This window comes from Jaculus jaculus, chromosome 10 (genome assembly GCF_020740685.1).
Source record: "Jaculus jaculus isolate mJacJac1 chromosome 10, mJacJac1.mat.Y.cur, whole genome shotgun sequence".
NCBI lineage: Eukaryota > Metazoa > Chordata > Mammalia > Rodentia > Dipodidae > Jaculus > Jaculus jaculus.
In genome coordinates this window covers 24,367,912-24,391,915 of record NC_059111.1, presented here as the reverse complement: position 1 = coordinate 24,391,915, position 24,004 = coordinate 24,367,912, and the positions used below count along the sequence as shown (strand labels likewise).

Below are 24,004 nucleotides of genomic sequence, written 5' to 3'. Positions count from 1 at the left end.
TTACTTAAATCTTTATTTTAATTATTAGCTACATATTTGTAACACGGCCAAATGGTCACCACTTTAGAATTTATAATGGTACCATAATTAGAAGTCTTTCTCCCCTTTCTTTGGGGGGGGGGAATTAACAAGTTTTTTAAAAACTTCATTGTTAAAATGTTATTATTGGAACATTCAGTAATTGAAAAGATACTAGAATTACCAATCTGGCTGGCACAGGCACAGCATCCGAGAGGCCCACTCCATACACTCCTGGCAAGTCAGCAGGGCATGAGGGTGTCACTGCAGCTGCTCTGCACTCAGCCTCCTGAAGCAGTGCCCCTTAGGGACTTGTTGGCTCCCTTATGGAACAGAGCTAATTATCCATTACCTGTTTATAGAGTAAATTTATAGAGATCACCAGCAGCATAGGGAGGTGATCGGCCAGAGGCTACTTTCTGGTTCTTGGGCTAGAGAAGATGCAAATGCACGCAGGCAGTTTGATGACCTTGAGTTAAGGCATTCTATCCTACTGGAGGCCCTAACCTGGTTACATGTAAGGAGTGTACGAGGGCTGATGAGACCCTAACCCACCCTAGGCTGGCCTGTGGGCTAGAGGGGGACATTTCAGTGATTGTAGGGAGATGTCATCAGAGGTCCAGGAAGAGAACCGAGACTTGGTGGGCAAATTCAGGTGGGCTTGTGGCATAGTGGGCAGCAGGTGGATATTGTGAACATTAACAGTCAGCTGAATTAGGCTAAGCACTTCCTTTGGGACAAGGAGGCACGTCTAGGAATGCAAACATCCTGACTTTGCTGCCTTGGAGCTTTTGACTAGGGGAGGGGAGGAGAAGGCCTGCCTCTGAGCCACGTCCACTCACCACCAGGACTCAGGTGATCGAGTGTTGTTCTGGACTGCCTTTCAAACTCTTCAAACTCACTAGGAAGTTAGCAGAATCACCATGGAACACAAAAGTCTTCCTGAATGAATGCAAGATGAGCTGTCAATCAGCTCAGAGGTGCAATATGGTGCTCTCTATTGGCCTTCCTGATGGAGCAGTAACTAAGTCAATAACCGTTGGCTGGCCGCTTTTGTTTAGCCAAAGAACTAAGTCCTAACATAAGCCAGGCTACCAGCTTTACTTTTTAGGGCACACAGGCTAACACAAACATAAAGGGGTTCCCCACAGAGCCTCCTTCCAAACAACTGCACCAGTGAAATGGAGTGGCCTAGCTATATGGTTCTCTGGTGGTCACAGTCATCTGCTAGAGACAGCGAGTCAATGTCCTCAGTCACAATGAGAAACTACCATTCAAATACATGATCCACTTCCAGATGCAGGGGCGGGCTCCAAGAGAACCAAAGGGATTGCCAGTAACATTTAGATCAAGAGAGCATGAAGGTGACCTTGACCTTAGTTGTAATTACCAAACAGGTGCTAATCACAGTTAGGACTGCTGGGTGACTGCCTTTATTCACCTATCAGCTGAGCAACCCATGGCAAACTGTTCATTTGCTCTGGGCTTTAAGGTGAGCATTTTTAAAGTACATTTAAAAAAAAATATAATATATATTGGCTGGAGATATATGATATATATTGGGCTGGAGAGATGGCTTAGCGGTTAAGCGCTTGCCTGTGAAGCCTAAGGACCCTGGTTTGAGGATTGATTCCCCAGGACCCACGGTAGCCAGATGCACAAGGGGGCGCACGCATCTGGAGTTCGTTTGCAGTGGCTGGAAGCCCTGGTGCACCCATTCTCTCTTTCGCTCTCTGCCCCCCTCTCTCTCTCTGTCGTTCTCAAATAAATAAAAATAAACAAAAAAAATTTAAAAACCATATATATATATATATATATATATATATATATATATATATAGCATACATACACCCAATGTGAAAAATCACAATGTTACTATGTACCTCTTAAATAAAGAAACAACGTATGCCAGGCGTGGACCTTGTTTGAAGCTACCTGGAGACTACATAGTGAATTCCAGGTCAGCCTGAGCTAGAGTGAGACCCTACCTCGAAAAACCACAGAAGAAACACAACATGACCAAGTATATTTACATATATTTTTTCTTACTGAAGATTAGAGTTCAGCATTTTGAATTTGTCATATGGAAAAATCATATGTAAACTATCTGACTGTGCTGAAACACAAGAGAACCCTTCAAGGCTTTCTCGGTGCCGTTCTTGGTCCTGCCCTGGGAAGAGCACTGTGGGCAGTACAGGCTCCTCTCTTGGTCTTCCAAGCAGAAGCCTTGGGCAAAACTACACAGTCCCCAAGGAAAGGCACCTTTTTATCTAAGTATCCTGGGAACCTGCTAGTGTTTTCTTTGGTATTCTTGGGGAGGGGTCACAAGATGGATGGTGGGAGGGAGAGAAAGACCTCGATGACTACTAATTCCTTTTGTGGCTGTGTCAATGATTTTAGAAGTTGTAGTTTTAGAAAAAAGAAGTTGTGTCCTGGAAATGTGTAGAAAGAGAAGGCCAAAAGGACTTGGACGTCAGAAGAAAAGGGCATCTAGTTAATGGGAAAGGAGAAGTTAAAGAAACAGGAATTTGGTACTGACAAGTAAACTTGGTGGTTTTTTAATTTGCTGCTGATCCTGGCCACCCATTAAGCCTCTGGCTCTCACCAGAGAGAACTAACTTAGACAGACACTTAGTGTCTCTGGGGCTTTGCGCTGTAACTAATTAATGCTGTAGGTGTAACACAGTGGCAGGATCAGGCTTCAGTCTTAGAGAGATGAGGTACACATGCCAGTACCAGTAATACAAGGAGCCTGGGAGGACAGGCCCTGTTGGAGGAGAAACGGCCCCTCACCCAGGTAACTCTGAAGGCTGCGCTGAGAGGGTGGGATATCTGGGCATCTGGAAATTGCAGCTGAAGGAATTTCTGGGAAGGAAAAGATACCCACAGATTCATTATCAGGCTGCCTTAGTTGGCCACAACAATATCCATAAACTGGGGATGCCAGTAAGCGTTTATTTCTCACTGCTCTGGAGGCTGGAAGTCTGCAGTCAGGGTTGCAGCATGGTCAGGCTCTGGTGAGGGCCTTCTCCCTGGCTGTCTGCTAGTGTGTGTTCATCTGGTTTCTGTTTGGTTTCGTGCATCTGGACAGAGAGATATCTCTAGTCTTCTTATAATTAGGCCACCAATCCACTGGCCCCCCCGAATAGCATTCTGTCAGAAAGGCTACCGTCACTCCCCTGGTGTGCTACTGAGGTGAGTGTTTCCCCTGGGTCTTGCCACGGGTGTGATGCAGGCTCAAGAGCCATAGGCTCCAGGTCTGATTCTGTCCATAACCTACTATGATCACTTAGCTAATTTGAGGCTTAGGGTCCTTTCTATAAAAGCAGGAGGATGAAAGCCTTCAAGGTTTAGACGAGGACCTAATGAGACAATGACTGTGACCACAAATCATGGAACAGTGTTAGTCAGGAGTATGTGGCTAGATGTCCAGTTCTGCTGCTCTGAATGTTCTACTGTATCAGGCCCAGAGCCCCCTCCCAGCCTAAGAAAGGGGTTCCCTCTTCTCACTCCTATCTCTTTATAGCAGAGAGGCTGGCAGAGGTAGGTTCTAATCTCTGGCTGCAATTCACCAAGCAAGCTGCGTGCCACCTGAGAAGCTGTCACTGAGGTTGCTCCCAGGCCTTGCCTGCACAGGGCAGAGCTACATAAACAATGTGGGGATGCTAGCCAGGATCTTGTGGTGGTGAAGTAGGAAATGAATTCTGACAGTTCTGAAAAGAAAATCCCTGCATAAGCACGGTCCAAAAACACACACACACACACACACACACACACAAAATGAAGGTAAGTGGTACAGAGGAAAAAAAGGCTTAGTGGTGTGTGTGCATGTACACGCACATGCACACATTTCAGGCTTTTGTGCTAGACTTGTCAATCTGAGGGCAGGTCAGGAAGAGCCAAAGCTAATAGGTTGGTATTGCAGGCTCCTGATTCATACCCAGGAGGAGCATCCCTTGAGGCACTTAAGGAAATCCTTGAGCACAGGAGTCTTTCCAGGAGGCAGAGCCAGAGACAGCCCTCCCCTTCCACTCAAAGATGTGGTGGTGGCTGCCCCACATTTAGGTATAGGTAGCTTAACTCCTAGGTCCAGGTGAGCAGAAGCTGTCTTTTACTACAGTGTCTTCTATTTCTCTGCAAGAGGGCTAGGCACAGAGGAGGTCCTCAGAGTCACTGGAATGAATAAAGCAAAAGGACATAGGCTGGGACAATGGATAATGCGCTTGCTGCTGCACAAACGTGAGTCCCCGAGATCAGATCCTCAGAATCCGCATAGAAAGCTGGATGCCATAGCGGGCACCTGTAATCCCAGCATGCCCAACAGTGAGATGGGAGGCAGAGACAGCAGAATTTCCCAGAAGCTTTTGGGCCAGCTAGCTGCCAATGCAGCACTGAACAGTGACTAAATGTGAGCAAGATATTCTGCCTCAAACACGGTGGGCAGCAAGGACCACCATTAGAGGTTGTCTCCTAAACTCCATGTGCATGTGCGCAGATATACACAAAAGAAAAATAACAAGTGTCCCTGATTAACAAATTTCTTGGTGCCTACGGGAGAATCATACCATGTCTTTCTCGTGAAGTACTGCTGTTCTCTAACCTGACGAGCTCAGTAGTTTCTGCAAAGTGGGCCCTGGGCCTGGATGGCTGGTTTCTAAAGAACGGTTTGGTTGAGGTGGGTGCTGAGGGTTTAGCTCAGCAGCAGAGTACCTGTCAGCACGAGGCCTTCATTCCAATAAAAAGTCAGCTTAACTAGATACACACCTGTAATTTCAGCACTGAGGAAGTTGTGACAAGGAGGATCAAGAGGTGAGGTAAGGACTGGAGGGATGGCTTATCTGTTAAAGTACTTCCCTGCAAAGCCAAAGGACCCAGGTTCAATTCCCTAGGACCCATTTAAGTCAGACACACAAAGTGGCACATACATCTGGAGTTCGTTTGCGGCAGCTGGAGACTATGGCACACCCATTCTCTCTCTCCTCCCTCCCTGTCAAAGAAATAACTAAAAATGGAATAGTAAAAAAAGAGTTGAGGTAAGCCTGTGATACATTGTGTCAAACAACGACAACCACCACCACCATCACCAGAAGCAGCAGCAACAAAAGGAACAGAGAAGGAAGCCAGGATTGAGTTCCCAAGTGTACTGAGCACCAGCTGTGGATCTCTGGCCTGGCAGTAAAAGGGCTGTGGAAAAGATCTGCACTCTGAATGTGGGGAGCACTGGTGTCTCACCAGTACAAAGGAGCCCTGGGTCTTCTTGGACCCTGCACTGCCAGAACCTCTGCAGTCTCTGTCAGCAGAAGAGACGGTTCTCAAGAGGCTCTGTAGCCCCTCAACCTCCGTGCTGAGTTGCTGAGTTGCTGAGTTGCTGAGCTCTGAGGAGGAGAGATGACTGCGCTTTCCTAAGGAGGAACCCAATCTGAGGAAACTCAGCAGACTGTTCCAAGTTCCCCAGCCAGTCGGGGCTGGAACTGGGCCTGGAAAACTCTCCCAACTCCGAGTGTTTGCTTGTTTTTGGCCCCCAACCCCCAGACCCATCCAGGGCCACTAGATGCACAAGGCTGTCCACTCTGGGTCTAGAGAAGTTCTCAGCCCTCAGGTGAGCTCATCCCAACACTGGCCACCAGCCAGCTTCTTGCATGACATTGCCAGGCCAGATGAAGATGAGCATGACACACTGCCATTCTAAACAGACTAAGCCAACTGACACACACAGATTACACTAACACAAAAGGCCTTTCTTAAAAAACACAGACTCTTCTTGGCATGATATCACAAAACCAGTTCTTGGCAGTGTGCTGGGTTGTGCCGAGAGCTTGTCTCAAATTACCAGATGTAAGAATGTGAACAAGAGGAATGGGCTGGTGATGGGGCAGGACTCAGGACTCTCAGGAGTGAAGTGTTGCAACATGTGACACCAAAATGAGAGCCAACTCACAATGGTGGTGCAGTTGGCTGCCTTGTAGAGTGGGCTTGACAGGTTTTAAGTGCCTGTAAACACACACACACACACGTGTATATATACATACCATATACATATAAACATTAAATATATATATAAAAGTTAAAATTTATTTTATTTATTTATTTACCTGAGGGGAAAGAAAGGGAGGGAGAGAGAGATGGAGAGATGGAGCATAAACATGGGCAGCCAGGGCTTCTTGTCACTGCAAATGAACTTGAAGTGTGTGCCACTATTCATGTCTGGCTTTACATGGGTACTGAGGAATCAGTTCTGGGTTGCCCGTTTGCAAGCATGTGCCTTTCATAGGTGAACCATCTCCCCAGCCATAAAAATCTATTTTCCTGAAAACATCTTCTTACCCTCTTTAAATGAAAGTGATCTGTACTTTTCTAGAGGCAGCTGCACTGCTCAAGGACCACGGTAGACAGGCCTTCTTATATTGGAAGTCCCTGTGACAACTTCAGGGCCTGCCTCTTAACAAATGTTTAACCATGTTCAACTTTGCATTCACTGAAGATATATTCTAGTGAACTCGACAGATACATACTTTTTCTAACCTATACATCTTAGTATTTACTTTTCTCAATGTGGACACCTTTTCACCACTATTCTGGTATTGTCATAGAGCCTTATCACACCCCAGATTTTGGGCATGCTAGGCCAGTGGTATACCCTTAGCCCTCCCACCATACTGTCTATGGCCTTCAGGAGGAAACATTTTTTCTAGAATTCTTAATTTGGTGAAGTTGTGACAAATCCATCTATATAAATGAAAGAGTTCATATCCCTTGTCGTCTGTAGTCTGCTGGGGCTTCTCAACAACTGAGTCCAAATTCCTGCCGTAAGTGTAGTATTTTCTCTTAGTGTCCAGCCTTTGGTCTTAAATTTTCGAAATAAATGCTATCATGTAAAATCTCTTTCTAGCACTAGAACTTGGTATGGCCCTCATACAGTTTTTCACAGAAGTTGAATAACAGAAAGAAGGACAGTAAAAGGAGGGCAGAATGTCACATGAGATGCAATAGGCCTGGGGACTGTTTGCAGACTTCGTATCTGCACTTACTCCAGAGGATTCCAAGCAGAGTGGTTAGGAAGGTCCTGAGAATGATGTTGTAGAAATGGAGCCCTGCCTTACCCATCCTCTCCCTTTGTGACCATCTGGAATGCAGCCAAGACATGGAAATAAGGCAGGCAGGCTGCGAAGAGACCTCTGGGCGGAGAGAGGAGCACATCCATCAAGGGTTCCTAGGCATCCACACTGGCTGAGCATAGGATGAGGCACTGAACAAGTCGGGGAACTTCCTGTCCTCACAGGTGCCCCATCTTCTCACCCACGTCAGGCCAGCTACTCACAGGGAAGCCCTGCAAGCTCCAGCTCAGTCTGCTGATGCACATTTCAGAAGCAAATCTAGTAAAAGTGGGGTTCTGGCCTTCAATGGATCGGAATCAGCAAGGAGACTGCTGGAAATAAACTGGTAAGTTGACATTAAGAAGAAATATCAGCTAATGTGAATAACTGATGGTGATTAAAATTATGTCAAGCAGAAATGAGAACTCAAAAAGGTCTTTGGAACCATTTGATGGAAGCATAAATATATACCTTTTGACTATAGCATGACTCTGTTATAGTAAAACATCTCATTAATTACCTTCATTTAGTACTACACACTTTAAGATTTACTTCAACATTTATTTATTTGTGTGTGTGTGTGTGCGCACACACACACACACACACACACACACATGGTCGGGTCTGTTGCCACTGCAAATGAATGCCCATCTGGCTTTATGTGGGTGGATGGGGATTTGAATCTGGCCAGCAGGCTTTGAAAGCAAGGGCCTTTAACTACTGAGCAATCTTCCCAGTCCCTCAAATTCATTTCTTAAGGCATCAAAAATTATAGTAAATTAGTATAAGAAGGCAAAAAGTACAAAATATTTCTTAAAAATGATTGTAACAGTTAATTTTAAACACATATTCTATCTTAAAAGTAAATATGGAAAGTTGGATGTGGTGGCACATGCCTTTAATCCCAGCACTTGGGAGGCAGAGGTAGGAGGATTACCGTGAGTTTGAGGCTACCCTGAGACTACATAGTAAATTCCAGGTCAGACTGGGCTAGCGCAAGAACTTACCTCAAAAAAACAAAACAAAACAAAAAGTAAATATGGATACCTGAAAAATGTGCTGTTCTAGAGGAATAGTACATTTCATGATTATATAAAAACCATAACATTAAATAAACTTGAGAAATATTCCGTAGCAGTTTTTTGACCTACATATAAAATCTCCAGCTCTTTAGAGTTCATATATAAACAAAATAGAAATAAAATAAAAAATAGTCCTCTTGACTTACCTATTTCCATTTTATGATTTTGTAAAAGCTCAGCTCAGTCATGAATTTCCTACTTATTTAGAAAGCTCTGTATTTTGTTTCACTTTTTCTTTTCCAGAGGGACTTGTGACATGTTCCTAAATACTTAACGTTACTGGGACCTCAGCCCTTATATCTGCCACTGACCATAAGACAGAAATACACATGACCTTGGGTGATAGATTACAGTTGTTCAGACCAAGACAGACTGATGTTTATCTGTCAGTACTAGTCTCCATGTTGTGTGCTGTGTGAGGACAGGTGCCACCTGATGTCACAAGTATGTGTGACAGTACCTACCATAGTGCCTAATAAATGAGAGATTTTCACCAACTATTTGGGGAATGAGCGATTGAGCCCAGTACCTACACTTGACTTTAGGAGGCTTGTACTTATCACACGAGGGCCTCATAACAGGAACTTCAAAGCCCTCGACTACTACGGTCTGACTCTGTAAGAACATGTCGGCCTCTAGGCACAAGGGTATGGAAGCCAGGGTAAGGGTGTGTGTGCACATGCATGGGCACATGTTGGGGGTACCTTTGTTCCCTGCATCCAGAGCTGGTCTGCGAAACCTAAGGCCAGACAAGTTGTTGGTCAGTGTGGAGGGGTGAGTGGTGTATGGAGCCAGACAGAATGAATACAAAGAGTTAAACCTCACCAGGACAAATTCTTTGTGCTTAAGAATTCTTAATTTGTGTTTTCCATTTTCTTGTCAAAGACAAGATGTCCTCAACACAGGGGCAAAAAATAGGTGTCTAGACATTTAAATTCATTAAAACAGACAGCTAAGAGAGTCTGTAAATCATTGGAACAAAGAATATTTTTCTAGCAGAGTAGAGCAAAGTCGTGGTTGCATTCCTCTGCAAATCTGGCCTGAACAAGGCTGGAGCAAAGAGGCAGTGGCTGCAGTGGCCAGGCTTACTAGTCACTGCTCATGCCAGGTTGTCACCTGGAGCCCAGGCCCACAACAGGAGCAATGTGACAAGACAGTCCTGAGGCCAGTGACCTCTACATTCCTTGTAAGAAGATGGCATGCCCTAAATATACACACCTTGTTTCTTTAGTGTGATGCCTTGTGGGATAGGTAGGGAGTGGTGGCTTTATTTCATTTTAATATCTCAGCAGAAAGATCTGAAGAGTCTGTCCACATATTAAACCATGAGAGCAAAAACAAAAACAAAAGCAAAAACAAAAACCCCACAAATATTCCCTTGGCCGGCACTGCAAACAAATTTTTCTCTTCCACGACTTGCTTCTTTCCTAGATGATTTCTATGTTGAGGTGAAGTGCAGAAATCCTAGTGGCTTTTGAGCAGTGGCCTTCTCACTGGGGTCCCAGGCCCACTGCCCTCAAGTAGTCTAGCACTGCACAGCACCAAGGAAGAGCAAGGAGTGGGGCGCGGCGACGGAAGAATGCGGCCAGGCTCATCTCAGAAGCTAAAGGTACAGTGGCTGGGGGCTTGGCTTCTCCTGGAGAACCTGGGAAAGGTGAGTGGCTGTCTTGCTGGATCCTAGCAGAGAAACTGAGTGAGAAGGCCCCTAACTAGTTTCTTGGGAAAACAGGCTATGTGCTGGGTCCTCTCCTTCTACCCCCACAGGGGAGAACAATGCCTCAGAACCAGCGACGCCTGCTCTAGGTGCCAAGCACCCAGCGTGGATGTCTGATCGCCTCCTACCCACTCTCCACAGAGGACTTTGAGGTGCTTTTAGTATATCACCCACACACTTGTAGCATCTAGAGGCTCCTCATCTCTGTGGAGAACCATCACTAACTAAGCCCTTGGTCACCACACAGGTCCCTCATGACCTGGACCCTGCCTGCCTCTTCAGCCCTGGCTCTCGTCTTTGCCTCACATGTGAACTTCATCCAGTCAGAGCAGACAGCTTGCAGTCAGTTCCTTGCAGCTGCCAGGCTGCTTTCCAGCTTGGCATCTCTGCTCATGTTCTTGTGTTCCTAGCTTGCTGCCCAGTGATCTCTATTTCACCCCAGGTGTGAACTGCTTCTAAGAGGGACTTCTAGCAGAGACCCAGGCATGTTTTGTTTCTGTTCCTCCCTCACTGCCCCTCTCTCCACAGAATAGCAGCAACGTGGTCCATTTTGTTTCTCCTGCTATCCTGGATGTCTAGTGCATTGCAGGCACCCATGCAATGTTTGCTGAATGAGTGAGTCTCAGTGCTGATGACACTGACCTTGAACTGTGAACTCCCCACGGACAAGGTCTGAGCTGTAGTCTTTTCTATACCTCTCAGTACATGGCTTGACAGAGTGGGCATTTAGTGAAAGCTGATAATGAGAGAACGAATGATTGATAAATGCATTTAGGGACACAAACTTCATGAAATTAGCATTTTCCCAAGAATAAGCCACCCTCAACTTTTGGTTGCATGATCCAGCCCCCTTTTCCCCTGTTCAAGTTGTCTTCTCTATGAGGAAGAGTTATGGCTTAAAAGAACCATGTTCTCAGTTCTCTTCAAATGCATCCTGCAGCATAAGGTTGTATTAGATTATCTCAGACACTTGGCCAGCACTGAAAGTCATAGGTTCTATAATTCGTTAGGGGTTATACCTAAAAGTAATCTTCCATTTTAATTTACATTCAAGAAAGAGCTCTGCTTATAGAGCAATGGCCCTGAAAATTACACAGACATTATATCATCGTAAAATTTAGGGGTGAGGGCTGGAGAGATGGCTTAGCAGTTAAGGCACTTGCCTATGAAGCATAAGGACCCAGGTTCAATTCTCCAGGTCCCATGTTAGCCAGATGCACATCATGGTGCATGCATCTGTAGTTGTTTGCAATGGCTAGAGGCCCTGGTGTGCCCATTCTCTCTCTCTCCCTCCCTCTGTATCTTATAAATAAAACAATAAACAAACTTAAAAAAATTGAGGGGTGATTTTGGACTTTTCTATGCATGAGTACTATCTGTCTCTTATTTGCTACTGGGGATGGAGCAATGTGAGGTGAAGACTAGTCACAGCAAGCTCTGGGTAATGCCCTGGAGACCCATCTCCAATGCCCTGAAACAAGCCATGTTCTTCTAAGTCCACAGGTGAGTTGAGTTAGATGATATCTGAAAGCCTGCAAGTTCTCAGAGATCATGCAGTTCTGTGATATGAACATGCATACATGGATATTCCCATGCTACTCACATATATTACATGTAAATATGGCAAAAGAGGAAAAGCCAAAAGTATATCTTTTCTTAAAAGGAATGAAAAAGTTATTACATAAATATGCCAATTAAAATTCTCAACTAGTGGGCTGGAGAGATGACTTAATGATTGAAGCACTTACCTGCAAAGCCTAACAGCCTGAGTTCAATTCCCTACTTCCCACGTAGAGCCAGATGTACAAAGTGGCACATGCATCTGGAGTTCATTTGCAGTGGCTGGAGACCCTGGTAGGCCTATTCTCTCTGTCTGTCTCTCTTCTATCTCTCTTTCTGCTTGCAAATAAATAAATAAATATTTAAAAATTCTCAACTAGTAAGATTTTAAAATATAGCTTATGAAAAGAGGAAATGATACCTTGCAAAGACAGACACATACACACACATGTACTGGAAAGATTCTGTTACAGAACAGCAGGATGTGGGGAGGAGGAAAAAGGTGAGTGACGTACAGTACTTAATTAAGCCTTAAAAACAAATATTTCCAGTAGCTTTTGAACCTTTCCTCCAAAGTTGGGAGAAGCCGTCCTCACCGTGGAGCTCCTGGGTGGCGTGAGAACGTCAGGGTTAACAAATGCAGAGCACAGGCTGATAGGTTTTCTGGTCACAACCTAACAGCTGCCAGAGACCACGGATGCATTCCATGGAGCATTTATGGGCTCTCCAGCACTAGTCTATGACAATTTTATTTAATCATAAAAATATAATAGTAGTCAAATCTTTTTGTAGTTTCAGTTTACTGCTTTCTCAAGTGAAATAAATGGTCTCTCAGATTTCTTCTGCTTTCATCTCTCTGCTCTAAGAATAGTAGGATAAGGTTCCAATTAAGGCCCATTAAATGTTCACATTGATTCATGTGAGCCATTTCCCAGTTTCTCTTCCTAACACAATCTCAGGGCATCTGAGTTATCTTGGCGCTGTGTTTTCGGTTTAGTCATTGACTACACACAAGAGATGTATTCGGGTGTGATGGATTCATAATTTGATTGGATTATCAGGAGGTGGGACCTCATTGGACAAAGCAAATCACTGGGGGTGTGCCTGTGAAAGATGTATCTTGCCCCCTGTACTTTCCTCTCTCCTTTTCTCTTGGCTTCCTGGCTTTGCCCTCTGTCATAATATTCTGCCTCACTACAGGGCCATAGTAATAATAATAATAAGCTAAGCATAAACTATAACCTCTGAAGCAGTAAGCTCCCTTTTGAGTTGTTCATGTATTGTAATCATGATGAAAAACTGACTACCACAAAGGAATTATATGTGGAGAAATTTTAAGAAAAAAATTTTTTTTAGATGTTCCTAGGAAATTAGTCAATATGAATGAAAGTTCTATATTTTAAAAATATATTTTATTTATTTATTTGAGAAAGGGGGCAGAGAGTGAAAGAGAGAGAGAATGGGCACACCAGGGCCTCCAGCCACTGCAAACAAACTCCAGATGCTTGTGCTCCCTGTGCATCTGGCTTATGTGGGTCCTGGAGAATCAAACCAGGATCCTTTGGCTTTGCAGGCAAAGGCCTGAACCGCTAGGCCATCTCTCCAGCCCAAGTTCTATATTTTTAAGTATATATTTCCCCACTCTACTTTCTTAGAGTAGGACATACCTGTTGAAAACTTTTTTTTCCTTTGAGGCATGCCCAACAGACTGGCCTTTTTTTTTTTATGTGATAGAGCACACGCAGGTGCCAGGGCCTCTAGCCATTACAACTGAACTCTAGACACACGTGCCCCCTTGTGCACATGTGTGACCTTGTGCACTTGCATCACTGTGCATCTGGCATACATGGGACCTGGAGAGTCAAGCGTGAGTTCTTAGGCTTCCCAGAGAAGTGCCTTAACCACTAAGTCATCTCTCTAGCTCCCTGCCCCTGGCCTTTTTTTTTTTTTTTTTTTTTTGAGATAGGGTCTCATGCTAGCCCAAGCTGAACTGGAGTTCACTATGTACATAGGGTCTGGAGAGTCGAACATGGGTTCTTAGACATCGTAGACAAGGGCCTTAACCATGGAGCCATCTCTCCAGTCCCAAAGTCAGTCTTTTAGAGAGAGAGAGAGAGAGAGAGAATGAATTGGTGCGCCAGGGCCTCAGCCACTGAAATAGAACTCCAGACACTTCTGCCACCTAGTGGTCACATACAAGTTTGTGCTTGCTTCACTTATGTGTCTGGCTTATGTCAGATCTCTAGAGATTGAACATGGGTCCTTAGGCTTCACAGGCAAGCACCTTAACCTAAGGCTAAGCCATCTCTCCAGTCCCCAAAGTCAGTTTTTTTTTAAAAAAACTGTTTTATTTTTATTTATTTATTTATTTGACAGAGAGAAAGAGGGAGAGGGAGAGAGAGAATGGGTGTGCCAGGGCACCAGCCACCATAAACGAACTCCAGAGTGTGTGCCCCTTGTGCATCAGGCTTATGTGGGTCCTGGGGACTTGAACCTGGTCCTTTGGCTTTGCAGACAAATGCCTTAATTGCTATGCCATACCTCCAGCCCCCAAAGTCGGTTTTTAACTAAAGGTTTCCTATGTAGAACAGAAGTGATGGATCTTCCAAGATATGAGCCATTTTAGCCTTCTTTGTGGTAAGATATATAGGAGAGACTTGTATTGTCTGATCATTTATTCAATACAGATTCAAGAAAAATTAGAAATACCTGAGCTAGAGTGACACCCTATCTTGAAAACCCAAAAGAAATATTTAAAAAAATTTTTTATTTGTTTTCAAGGAAATAGAGAAAGAGGGGTAGAGGAAGAAGGGAGGGAGAATGGGCTTGTCAGGGCCTCCAGTCACTGCAGAGAAACTCCAGACACGTTTGGCTTTGTGTGGCTACTGGGAAATAGAACCTGGGTTGTTAGGTTTTGTAGGCAAGCACCTTAACCGCTAAGCCATCTCTCCAGCCCCTCAAAACATATTCGTTAGGTAGTTTCTATGTGCCTGGCACTGTGTTGAATGTACTGTCAACAAAGACCCTAAACTTTAACTACTTAACATGTGAGTGGTGTAGGGAGACAAAACACAGTGGACAAAATAAGTAACTGCCCAGGTGTAGTAGACAAGTGAAGAAGAGTCCATCGGGATAGGCAGAAAACAGTGACCAGGGGCCTGATCCACCTTATTCGTATTTGGTGCTGTGGACAGGTGCTCAGGTAACAGAGGAGTGAGAAGAAGCTTTTGGAAGTGAGCACCTGAAACCAGGCTGAATTCCGAGGGAAAAGTTCCAGGCAGAAACAGAAAGGATGAAGGCTACAGAGGTGTAAGGTATGTTTGCAGGCCTACCTCTGCCTCCCAAGTGCTGGGATTAAAGGCGTGTGCCACCACGCCTGACTGTAAAAGTTTTTTAAAAAGTATTTTATTTTTATTTATTTGAGAGAAAGAGAAAGAGGCTGATAAAGGGAGAGAATGGACACACCGGGGCCTCTAGCCACAGCAGACAAACTCCAGATGTATGCACCACCTTGTGCATCTGGCTTATGTGGGTATTGGGGAATTGAACCTGGATCCTTAGGCTTTGAAGGCAAGTGCCTTAACTGCTAAGCCATCTCTCTAGCCCTAAAAGTCCTTTTTTTAAATTTTTTTTTTTTTTTTTTTAGGGAGAGTATTGTGCTAGCTCAGGCTGACCTGGAATTCACTATGTAGTCTCAGAGTGGCCTCAAACTCCTATCTCTACCTCCCAAGTGCTAGGTTTCAAGGTGTGGACCAACATGCTCAGCTAAAAGTTGTTTTCCTTTTGGTTTTTCAAGGTAGGATTGCACTGTAGCCCAGGCTGACCAGGAATTCACTATGTAGTCTCAGGGTGGCCTCAAATTCACAGTGACCCTCCTACATCTGCCTCCTGAGTGCTGGGATAAAAGGCTGCACCATCATGCCTGGCTAAAAGTTGTTTTTCATTAGGAATATTTGATTGCATTTTTGGCTCCACATTTTTCTTTGGAGCTATAATACTGAGAATAACCTGGTGTCAAAACCTCCTAGGTTCTTCCCGAGTTAAGTGTCCATCTTGTACAAGGAACTGTGTCTGTCATATAAGGGAGACAATATAGAAAGTGTGACTGCTGATCCTGGGAGAACAGGAAAGCTTTGAGTGAACTTTGAGAGAACTCTGAGCCAACATGGCAGCGGCTCCTTTGTGGACTGGGTGGCTGGATGGAGCTAGGAGAGTTTACCCAGGGGTGTGACCTCGGGCCAGTCTCAACTTCTCAGAAAGACGAAGAGTAATATGAGAATGTCGAGCAGGACTGAAGCTTCCTGTGAGCCTTTTAAAAGCTGGATTGGGATTTTGGAAAACTGCCACTGCCTTCTCCATCCCATCCCTACCCAGTTCTAGTGATAGAACCTAGTGCTTTGCACACGCTAGGCAAACACTGTACATCTAGCCTCGACTGCCACTTTCAAAACACAACTCAGGGCTGGGGAGATGGCTCAAGTGGTTAAGGCACTTGCCTGCAAAGTCTAAGGACCAGAGTTTGATTCTCCAGTGCCCATGTAAAGCCAGATGTAGAAGGTGGCACATGCATCTGGAGTTTGTTTGCAGTGGCTAGAGGCCCTGGTATGCCCATCCTCTCTATCTGCCTCTCTCTCTCTCAAATAAATAAAGTTAAAAAAATATATAACTGAAGCTAGGGATGTAGCTCAGCAGAAGAGTGCTTGCCTAGCAAATGCAAGGTCCCGAATGCAGCCTCGAGCTGCAGACCAGACCAGACCAGACCAGACCAGACCACACCACACCACACCACACCACACCACACCACACTGAAAGGCTGGGGGTGTAACTCAGTAGTAAAACACTTGCTTGCCAATGTACAGGCCCTGGGTTCAATTCAAAGTCCTGAAAACAATAGTAACAACAAACTACAACTATGTTTCCCTTAATTGCAGTTGGGATAAAACTGGAAAACCATTCCTACTTCTATGTGCAGGGAAATGCCTGAGATGAGTAAACAGATTCATTGTAGAAACCATAATTCAAATTAACAGTTAGGGGTGGAGAGATGGCTTAGCAGTTAAGGTACTTGTGTACAAAACCAAAGGACCCAGGTTCAATTCCCCAGTACCTATATAAGCCATATGCACAAGTTGGAGCAAGTGTCTGGAGTTCATTTGCAAGTGGCTGGAAGTCCTAGCGCACCCATTCTCTTTATCTGCCTCTTTCTGTCTATCTTAAATAAATAAAAATACAAAAGTATTTTTGAAAAAGTTAAAGAAACTAAGCCAAGCATGGTGGTGCACACCTTTAATCCCAGCACTTGGAAGGCAGAGGTAGGAGGATTGTTGTGAGTTCAAGGCCAGTCTGAGTAGTGTCAGCCTGGGCTAGCGTGAGACTCTACCTCAAAAAAAAAAAAAAAAATCCTAAATATGAAGTCATCAAATGACCTGAGACAAACATGCCACCCAGCACCATGCAGAGCCTTCCCCTCTGTTTGGCTTACCTACATGTCCCGACCCTGCTGGAAGCCCCCAGGAGCCCCTAGCACAGTGCAGAGCAGATGATACATGATCAACTCCCTACCTTTCAAAACTGTGCATTAAGACCCCATGTAAGGCAACAGGAAAAAGTGTCTCAACACACAGAGACTACAGCTTGATTCACAATCAGCCGTGTAATGAGTGCACGGCGTTTCCGGCAGTGCTCGCCCGTGGGGCACTGCGTGACTTCAGAGCAGTTTCAGTGAGCATGCGACACTGCACTTCGTGGTGCGCACGCCCCATGCCACATCGCATCGAGGACTGCCGCCTGAAGCAGCTCAGCTCAGATTGAAGACACACTTCTGCTCTTACAGAAGCACAGTGGCTAAACTGTGGAAAATAAAGACTCTTAATATTTTCCGACTGTCATCCCTCAGCATTTAAGAATCAAATATATATAGCTTTGGATTGTATTTTTGTTAGGATATTTGATTCTTTTTAAAAACTTGATATTTGAGTTGCTCATGAGTTTCATAAAAAAAAAATCATCCAGTGAATTTTGGTTTGATATTAGGACATAATTTCTGCAATGGCCCTGGGCATAATTCTCCCATTTTGTGCTACATTTCTATGTGAAGTGGTGTTCTCAGCATTGACAAGTACAAAGTAAAAATGTTGATCAACTCTGAAAAATGCTGAAGATGCTCTGTGTCCTGTTGTTTCAAATATTCAGCCAGGCTTAATTCTTTATGTAGAAATGAATAAGCATATTTCCCCTATCACTATGCAAACTTGGCATTCATCTTTAATAAACAGTAAAATTATATGTACAGCAAAGAATTGTCTTACAATAAACCTGTTTGATTTATTCTCAGTAAAAGTGCAATTTGTTTACCTATTTTATATTCCTATGTACCTCAGGTCTGGACAAATTTCTTGGGCAGAAAGGAGTCCTGAGGGGCTAGAGAGATGGCTCAATGGTTAAAGGCAGTTGCTTGGAAGCCTGACAACCTGGGTTCAACTTCCCAGTTCCCATGTAAAGCCAGATGCATAAGATGGCATTCATTTACAGTGGCAAGAGGCCCTGATGTGCCCATTCTTTCTCTCAAAATAATTATTAAAAAGGGGTTCCTGAGTAGAGAAAGTAAGAAGCCTTGATATATGTGTACTTCAATAGGGAGACGCTGGATGGGACAGATGGCCCCAAAGGAATCCTTGCTACTACAAGACTAGCTCTGATACCTGGAATGAACTGGGTCTTTCTAAATCAAAAAGGCAGCCACTCATCACAATGAACATGCAAAGGTGCTTATTCCCAGTACAGTAATATTCAGGCAGTCACATAATCTGTCATTTGAGTTAATTTAATTATCAGCCCACATTTAATTATCCAATACAAAATGTAAATAAAGTGAAGGGCTGACAGCACATACTAATTACATTCATTATAATAATTAAATGGAAAGGAACTTAGAAAGTCATGAAGATGCTATAAAATATGGGGATGCTTTTGATTAAAACAACATTTTAATTAGATACTGCAGCCCTATAGGAAAGAGATGATTGGTTCCATCAAGTAGGGGGCATTGCTTTTATTGTCTGGGTTTCTCTTCTGAAGTCATCCTTGGGATTAAGGAGCTCAGCCCATCCAGTTAATAGACTAAGTGGTGGCAAATAAAAAATGGCAATCTTTATGCAAAGCAGTTACCTAATCAAGCACACTTAAGCCACAGCAACAGTTCAGGGTCCCCTGTCTTGTAAAGACATATGCTGTTTCTCCAGTAGGAAATTAAAGATCCTCTGTGGACAAATAGGCTTTGCAAATTAATGTGGCTTCTAAGTAATGATATAAAAACATAAAATGAACTGAGAATCATAATTTCTCCCATAAAAACTCTCTGATTTAGAGAAAGTAGCATCAGGCTAAATAAATTCCCTTCCATAAGAAGAGAAGTGGGGTAGACAGGGGCACCAACTGGAGGGCTGGCTGTGAGGCTGGACTGTGCCAGACGGTCCTTCCAGGGTGAAGTCTCCACAAATTTGATGGAAGCTGGGGTAAGCACTTAGAACTAACTGTACTTACCACATCTCCTCACTGCATGTTCACTTAGCAAATTACTGGGTTTAGGAGAGGTAGAAAGGGAATTAAATGAAACTAGTTTTTTAAAAAATGAAAGCAAATAACCAACTTTTTAGCTACAGAAAACTTGCCAACTCTATTGGGTACAAGCAGTTATCACCTCAGCTATTTCTGCGTGCTGCCCTCTGTACGCAGACCAATCCACACGGAGGCTGGCTCAGGGCCCAGGCTGAGTGGGGAAGCCCAGCTTTGCAGGCAGGTAATACAGCCATGGCTGGAGACAGCATGACAGAGCAAGGCACCTAACAATTTACCTGTGCAAAGTCTCTGCTTGTGAGTGTCTGTCAATGATTCCCTCTGTTCATATTGGGGAAGCCAAGGTATGTTGAGGTTTTAATGACATGTTGCCACAAAGTGGGCAGGCGGCTTATTAAGCTGTCTGGTGCTGACAGGATCTGGAGGAGAGTAAAGAAGATCTGAAAAACCACAAAAGGGAGTGGAGGCCCCATGAGATCAGAGTGCTGGTCTGACGGTGGCTCTAGTCTCAGACTTTAAAATGTCACTGACTCACAGAATTTGTAGACAAGATCATATAAGTACAATCTTTTTCTCTCCTTTATCTTTTTTGTTTATCATGTAAAATATGCATAATATATAATTTACCTGTGCAAACATTTTATCCCTACAATTTTGTGGTATTCATAAGCATATTCACATACTGTGTAACCACAACCACTATCCATTTTCACTTCTCTGTAGTAAAACATGAGAAACCTCAGGAGAGAAAGGATTCATCTAAGATTACACACTAGGAGTAGACCTGGGTTAGAACCAGGCCCCTCTACTTGCTAAACTGGATTCATGTTTACACAGTCTGATGAGCTGCCCTGAGTGAGGCACACTCATCTGCTCAGAAGCTGCCACGATTGCATCCAGACGGCAGAATGGCAGCTTCTAGTAAACTGTCTTGGTGAATGGGCATCATCTGTCTTCCTCAGCTTGCACTGCTGTCCAAGACACACTTCAGTGATCACCAGTGGCTGTGGCCTGTGACTTATGGGACTTTCTTAAGCAATGATGAAATGATGAAATGAAAAAGCACACTGAGATGAGGTTGGACTTGGTCTTCCAGTCCTGGTCTTCCAGTGTTTCCCTATGCCATTCCATTTCAGCTCTTGGAACCCTAAATCCTCAGCTCTCTGAGGCAGGAACAGCTCCTGTACTTGTTACCTCATTTTAGTGCTAATGTGGCATATGAGACAACTGATGAGCACGACCTCGCAATGAACTCCGTAAAGACAGGGTCATGTTCAGAAGCAGCATGGCATCTCTGTAAAGTACAGTGTCTTTTTTTTGCAATTACCTTTCTTTTCCACCAGTTTTTCATTTCTTTTGCACTATTTAAAATTATTTTAATCTATTTATTTGAGAGAGAGAGAGAGAGAGAGAGAGAGAGAGAGAGAGAAAGAGAAAGGGCACACCAGGATGTTTTATTACTACAAACTCCAGATACAAGCGCCACCCCATGCATCTAGCTTCACATGGGTACTGGGAAATTGAACCCAGGTTGTCAGGATTTCCAAGCAAGCACCTTTAACTACTAAGCCATCTCTCCAGCCTTCTTTTGCACTTCTAACATAGTCTTTCTTCTCATGGATTATTACATTTCAGTGGTTGTCCCAGAACTGAACTGTTTTTGTTTTTTAATTTTCTTCCAATGCAGAAGTAAGCAATGGGTTTAGTATTCAATCCTTTCGGGAGGTGAGGTGGTAAAACACAACGTCTGGCTTTTTTCATGTTTTTAACTTCTTCTCGGGGAGCTCACCTCTCAACAATGATCTCCAAGCTTCACTGCACCCTTTCTACTCTCCAGTTGAGCCTTAAGAAGTTGCTGATAGGGCCCCTGTGCTGCCTCCTCCTCCTCCTCTTTCACGCCTCTCCTGTTTTTGCATCTCCGAATGCACCTCTATTTCATTGAGGCTTTCCTCATCTTACCAGGTCCACCTGGCCATATCAGGTTTAATTTGTGATCTTCAAGTGTATGGCCCCTACCCCAGCTCCTATTCACTGTGCTGCGATCAGAGAACTCAAGTGTACATCTTTTTTTGAATTAAAAAAATTTTTTTGGTTTATTTTTAATTATTTATTTGAGAGCGACAGACAGAGAGAGAAAGAGGCAGATAAAGAGGAAGAATGGGCGCGCCAGGGCCTCCAGCCACTGTAAACAAACTACAGATGCGTGCGCCCCCTTGTGCATCTGGCTAATGTGGGTCCTGGGGAATCGAGCCTTGAACTGGGGTTCTCAGGCTTCACAGGCAAGTGCTTAACTGCTAAGCCATCTCTCCAGCCCACATCTTTTTTTTTTTTTAATTTTAATATGTGTGTGTGTGTGTGAGAGAGAGAGAAAGAGAGATTGAGAGAGGAAGAGAAAGAAAGAAAGAGAGAGAGAATGAATTGACACACCAGGGCCTCCAGCCACAAACTCCTTATGTGTGTGCCACCTTGTGCACATGCATGACCTTGTGCATGCATCACTTTGTATGTCTGGTTTACTTGGAATCTGAAGAGAGACTGAACATGGGTCCTTAGACTTCGCAGACAAGCACCTTAACTGCTAAGCCATCTCTCCAGCCCTCAAGTGTGCATCTTATCTGAAGTAAAGGACTGGTCTGTGATTCAGCATTAGCAGAACTCCGAACTCCCACACAATTTGGGGTCCATAAGCTTACCATAACATACTTGGTTTATGAAAAACTTTCAAATAACAGCAGCATGAAATGTGCTGAAAGAACTAAACTTTCTGCTGTAGAACTGCACAATCCAAATATCACACCAATTACTCAGCTCTTTACAAGTGCAGCAGAGTGTCATGATATATAGAGTAAGACACTTAAGTATGAAACAGGAAATGGTTAGGTAAACCATGAATGTCCACAGAAGATAAGCTGCACAGCCACTCAAGATGATGTTCACGGAGTGATTCTGGTGTAACGCACAGTGCAGGAAGCAGGGTATGACTTCAGCTATGTGAAATTATTCATATAGAAGACACTGGAAGGGAACCTACCAGCGGCCATCTCAGATGGTGAGATGAGGAGTGACTAGGGTTCCATTTTATTCTTTGTATTTGTCTTGTCTTTTTCATATATTTTTGTGGTCACAAATTTAAAAACAACTTTTTTTTTTTTTTTTTTTGAGGTAGGGTCTCTCTAGCCCAGGCTGACCTGGAATTCACTAAGTACTCTCAGAGTGGCCTTGAACTCACCATGATCCTCCTACCTCTGCCTCCCAAGTGCTGGGATTAAAGGTGTGCGCCACCACGCCCGGCCATTAAAAACAACTTTTTAAGGTGAAATATGAAAGTCATTTCATAGATTGAACAGATACACACAAAAGAAAGAATCCATAAGGGAGAGTTTTCACAACTTTTCCTTCCCTGGCCAGTGAACTGTGAACTGTGAATTTGCTGAGTCTGGTGCTCAGAAAAGACAAAACACCTCAATCTGGTGTGCTTGCAAGGGAAGGACATTTCCTGAGTATTCCCAGAGTGGAGGTAATATGGAGTTGCCATCTGCCCTCCTGGCAAAATGGTCCAGGAAAAGGGAATTTTCTGGCAAGCACCTAGATTTTCTACATGGAAACCGTGGGAACACCTTTCTAAAATAGCCTGCACATTCTTCACTTTCTTAAAGGGTGCACACTGAGTGCACATTTTGCCCCTGTGCTTACTCACGGTCAGCATGGGAAGTATCAACAGTCATCCAGGAAATAAAATACAGGGCCTGTACAGTGTTCTGAGAACCTAGTGGGCTGTGCTTTTGAGTTTCTGGGCCTATCTTCTCCCTGTCCCTTTCTGATTGTTGGCTATGCAAAATCTGCGCTCACAGTGCAACTTCTTGCTTTGTTCTTGGCTCTGAGAGCACAACCATCTCCTTTCCTCTTGTCCTCCTCTAGTTTGCTCTGGGCTAATAAGCATACTTGTTTGCAATTTGCCTAAAATAAAATTAGTATGCTTAGGGTGAGGATTAATAGATTGTTCAGGGATAGTTTTCTTAGCTATAATCGAATAGTTGTGTTATTATAGGCTTTTGAGTAAAGGAAGCTTTATATAAATAAAGTGGTCAGGAATTACTATTTGATATGTTGGTCACATCTTATTTCAAAAACAAGGAGATAAAAAATTAAGGTGACTTACTTGTTATTATTTTACAAAGTCTGCAACATATTTTCCAATTTCATAAAGTAGCAGAATTCATTTACATAAGAAATCTTACTCAGAAACCAAATAAAGCAATTACAAGCAAAACTACTCCGGTCCTGCAAGAAGAGGCCTAGGTCTCGCCCTCTAGGTATGCTCCTGTCCAAAGCCATTTGGAAGCTTCTAAAGCACTGAGGCAGGAGCCAAGAGCCCAGTGCAGTTTCATAAAGTACCACACTCTAGTATGTTTTGCAAAGTGACCCAAACTGAAAGATGCGGAAGTTTTCTTATCAAAACAACATAGTATTCGAACCTATACAGTATGGAAGGAGACACTAAAGATGCTCCATGCAAAGGAGTAGATGCTTTGGGGCAGTGTAAGAATATCCTATCATCTATTCAAACTACCACATTCATGGTTTGCATATGCAGCCACCTGGCTAGTTGTCGCTGGGTAGATCTTAGGGTCCAGCCCTAAGGTGTGGTGGTGGATGTGAAATTCCAATGTAAAGGTATGCAAAGTGCCTAGTTCTAGCTGGAGTTCCTGAAGTGTGCCGTGTGGCTTTTGGCTTTTGACTTTTGGGCTGTGGCTTCTCTCTCTGCTGCTTGGACCTGTGAAGGCAGACCAGCTTCTTCTGCCATTATGGAACTTCCCCTGGATCTCTAAGCCTCAATAAATATCCCTTCCTCAAAAAAAAAAAAAAAAAAAAAAAAAAAGCCGGCATGGTGGTGCACGCCTTTGATCCCAGCATTTAGGAGGCAGAGGTAGAAGGATCATCACGAGTTTAAGGCCAGCCTG

General features: G+C 43.9%; 1 protein-coding gene across 2 annotated transcripts in view; it reads right to left on the bottom strand.

The window, feature by feature from the left end:
• Positions 1-24,004, bottom strand: part of Scaper (S-phase cyclin A associated protein in the ER) — a 424,329-nt gene that overhangs the window by 7,169 nt on the left and 393,156 nt on the right. The gene's annotated exons all lie outside the window — the stretch shown is intronic.